This window comes from Oryza brachyantha, chromosome 6 (assembly GCF_000231095.2).
Source record: "Oryza brachyantha chromosome 6, ObraRS2, whole genome shotgun sequence".
In the NCBI taxonomy this organism is placed as follows: Eukaryota; Viridiplantae; Streptophyta; class Magnoliopsida; order Poales; family Poaceae; genus Oryza; species Oryza brachyantha.
This window is the reverse complement of record NC_023168.2, coordinates 7,058,896-7,063,650: the sequence shown is the minus strand read 5'-3', so window position 1 is coordinate 7,063,650 and position 4,755 is coordinate 7,058,896.

Here is a 4,755-nt window from a genome sequence, read left to right as displayed (position 1 = left end):
GGTGTCTATAAAAATGACCGCAAAACATATGGTGGTATGTCCATTGATTTGATGAAAACGAGGGGAGAAAAGCTATATTTTGCGTATAAGTTACTCCCTCCGTTTCACAATGTAAGATTTTCTAACCTTGTCTATATTTATATGGATGCTAATAAATCTAGCATATATATAAATTATATACATTCATCGATCGATGAATTTAGGTAAAGTTAGAAAGTCTTATAATATAAAACAGATGTCGTAGGTTATACACATCGTCTAATATTTGATGTGAGTCCAGTTATATTAATTAACATATTGAATTATTAGTATATGAATTTAGGGAGTGAGGCTAGACGTCTAGTTAGGGGGTGTTTAGTTGGTGAAATGAAAATTTTTGCATGTCACATCAGACTTTTGACCGGATGTCGGAAGGGGTTTTCGGACACGAATGAAAAAATGAATTCCACGGATGGCGTGGAAACCGTGAGACGAATCTTTTGAGCCTAATTAGTCTATCATTAGCGCATGTGGGTTACTGTAGCACTTATGGCTAATCACATACTAATTAGGCTCAAAAGATTTGTCTCACGATTTCTCATATAACTGTGCAATTAGTTTTTCGTTTTATCTATGTTTAATACTATATTTAGGTGTTCAAAGTTTTGATGTAATATTTTTTGGTGAAAATTTTTGGGAACTAAACAACCCCTTAGTGACTTGGGTGATGTAGTTACTTTCATTACTGTGTTGCGCTAGGTGTGTCGTAAAGACATGTCTTAACCTATCTTTCCTATGGTATTATCTATTTCATTTTTAACAGAAACATCGAAAAACTCCACTATCCACATCCCTAAGTGTATCGGTATTTTACTAAGACATTTAACCTCTTTAAAGACACTTAATTGGAGGTTAATACATACTAAATAACTAAGTATATGTAAGACAAGATATTAACAAATAAGTAATCACTTGAGGTCAAGATAGTTAGGTGAGTTATAAATAAAGAACTCTCGTATTAATAGGTCTTGAGTTCAAGGGTGGTTTGGTGCAAAGATATTTTTCTTTCTATTTCTATATAATGGTTTGTTATAATTGTCGTATAATTTAATATCTCTATAAAAATATCATAATGTATAGACACTTTATAAATCGTCTCTTTGTTTGTAAAGACAAATTATCATAAGGCATTTTTTAAAGTGTCTCTAACTTGTTGTAAAGGCATTTGGAAAGTGTCTCTACAATATTTGATAAGCGTCTCTGCGGCTTATTTTTGTTGTAGTGTTTAGAGGTCTCTACACAACCTCGAAAGATAAACAAAAAAGAAACTTCCAACCCGTGAAATGAAAACCTTAATTCATACTATAAACGTTTATCTCAAAATCTCCAAACCTCTCTACTTGGTGACTTGAAATTTCAACCCACATCTCCAAACCTTCAATTCTAGAGTCAGACTTTCAATTAAAATATAAAAATGATTATTATGAGAAACTACCAAGTTTTAACTCAAAGCACTATTAGGATCAAAGGAGTAAACTTGGCTCTGATACTACTGGTAGGATTGTAACATAAGACCACACCTACCATAGTGGGTAAAAAGGTAGCAAAAATCGAACAACCAAATCTTTTATCCTACATAAAAGATACCATCGATCTAAATGAAGTTTGTTGTTGGTCCGTCTACCGCCTTGCCACCAATAAAACCACCCATGAAACAAGAACACAACTTGATAATATATCAACTTTATTGTATTAATATGTGTTTACAAAGTGCATAAAAAGCACTCCTATCCAAACCCTATTTTTTCTCTCTTATAAAAAGCTATACTCTAGAGCCACAATCACTCATATATTTGTACCAACAACTCCAACATCAACTAAGAGTAGAACTTCTAGTCCTCATATGATCCAAACCCTCAATTTTAAAATAAATTTATACTATATCCTTCCAAATTCTAGCATCCAAGGTTTTCATTGACCAAGATCTAAAATGAATTTAATGTGTGTGGAGGTGTTAACGCCAGATTTTAGCAAATTGCCATTATGGATTAAACCGTGACTAAAGACCGAATCAGGCAGGAAACATGTCAATCGAACAGAAGACCAAGTGGAATACAATTCGGATTCAGCCGATTGAGTCTGGATCGAACAAGAGATATAGTCTGATTGGGCCTGGGATGTTGTAGATAGATTCAGGGGTAATTGCAGTCCGTGTAAATTAGTTTTATGCATATATTAGAGTTTGTTTAGGATTTTATCTCTAATTAGAGTCCGTGTGTAATAGATTAGTTATTAGATACGGATTCGTGTCCGGTTAGGTTAGTTATTTTCTTGGATATAAATAGGGTATCCCGTAGCTTTGTAAAAACAACAATTAGTTCAATACACACATCTTCGGTGCATCGCCAACCTTTTCGACAAGAGCGAGCTTTCGGCACGAGGTTTTTTAGCTTCGCAATGTAGTTCGTGTATGTCAACTCATCGATCGGCTAGAACATAACTATCTCGATTTAGTTCGATCTCCTGCTTAATTGTTCAAGATTTATCTGAGGCTTATTGTTACTTTTGATCTGTTCTTGATTTGAAGTAGTGATAGGTTCTTGATCAAGTCCTCGCGAGTTCTTTATTCGAGTTGTCAATATGGACTCGGTCAACCTGATTCTGTCTCGGTTTAGTCTGATTAATCTAGTTGGCTGAGTTTGTATTAACAGATTGGATCAAATACTCGTGAGGGCTTATTGTTGTAGTTTTAGCCATCATTATCTTAAGTAATTCATCGGTTCATCTATTAAGCTTCTAGATCTTCATGTTTTCTATAGTTATATCGAATCCGACTGCATACTGTCTCGGTTTAGTCCGATCTATATAAGTTTGGTCCGATCTGCTTATAGAAGCTTGTCCGATCTATTAAGTTTAGCAGGAGAGTTGATAATTTACGTTGGTTTGGTATTTAATTACTTGTACATCGCAATATTACGCTAATTTCATGCATGATTATGTTTAGATCTGAATTGTCTTGGTTTAGTCCGATCTTCTAGTTCTAGCACGGATATGTATGTGATTGGTTGTTATTGTTTTATGCTGGTAATTAGTATAGCAATCCAGTTTTACTTTAATTTACACGTTTAGTGCTATCAGCTGCTGACTGCATGTGCGATAAGTGCTAAATTGGTTCGATCGACTGATTAATCTTAAGACTATCTCGGTTAAGTCTGATCTTTTAAGATAAGTTAGTTGATTGAACTATTTAGTGATTATCCTATTCATAATTAAGCCGATAGGGCACAATTTTGCATGATATCATAAAATTCCTGCAAAGCCGGTTGTCTAACGCATCAGCTAAGGTCCTGAAGCGGTATCGGTTGTCCGGCTAATAGCGGTTTTAGGTTTAATTGTTTTCCATATCCTTTTATATCTTGTCAACTATAGGATCAAACTGACTGACACGTCTTGTTTATGAGATTTAGGTCCTGCACTAGAGCATTATGAGAAACGACTGCCATGCCTTCATGTGTGACACGTTGGATCATATTTTCGACGTCAACAGGAGGAGACTTATAGTCACTTGGTATCTCGACCATGCTAGATCACAACTGCTCTTAGGACCTAGTCCATGTCCACACCATTGGCCAAAATTGACTATAAGTCTCCTCCACACACATAGATAAATTAACCATTCTAGGTACATATATCGCAACCTTACCAATATTAGTCACACACACTCACACCAATACAATAAATATTTTCAAACCAATAATTATGAAATAAGTCATTCAACAAACGAATTGTTCATCATGATATATTAACCATGGCAATGATCTTACATGTTACACTACTAGTCAACCTGTTCAACGATGTTCCCCACCTCTAGTGGGAATTTTTATTGTTTGTATATTTTTATTATAAGATTTACAAAATATATTTTATATCAAAAATTGTAAAAAATATACCCTAGATGCCCTCTAGCAGTTCTTTCTAAAAGACACCTTCCTAGTGGGAGTTATATCCGATGTACCTTTACATAAATATACATTTAGTTATTTCTTCAAAAATAAACCCCCAATCCTCTCTAGGAGTCTTTTTAAAAAAACACCATAGTAGAGGGCGTTATATTCAACATGGCACATGGCGCTCGAACAAAGTCAGCCTAGAGCATGAGTTGTTATAGTCGCTCTCTTGCCGTCGTAATAGAAGGTGTTTAGGGGCCCGAAAAAAAAAGCACATGGTGGCATATACAATTGCATGTTTTTGGTAAACATGAAATTGGAGAGGGGCCAGCCGATGTAATTTTTTCAGGCAACTCTCTAAACACCCTTTTGCAGGGCAACAAAGGACTACCTATAAAGCTATGACGCATGGCTGCCACCGTCTAAGCGCCATATGCCACGTCACATATGACACCCTCAGGAAGGGTGAGATACAAAAGTATTTTATAAAATCTTTAATAAAACATATAAACACTAAAAAAGTTCCTATGGTGGTTGGTGATGTTGTCATGTTTAGCTATGCCACCCTCTACCCACCCACCAAAGCTAACTAGTTAGCATATATTTCCCACACCACCTTTGCTGTATAGCTAGCGTCTTTACCCATTGATTTGTTATCATCACTGTCAATTAGTCACTTCATCTATCTAACTGATAAATTACTAAAAATACGGACTGATTATATTAATTTATCGAAGATACCTATCACCTACACCATATTTTACCATATTATAAGACACATTATGCGACATATGCTCTCTCGAGTTGGCTTGTAATGTCCGAGATTAAG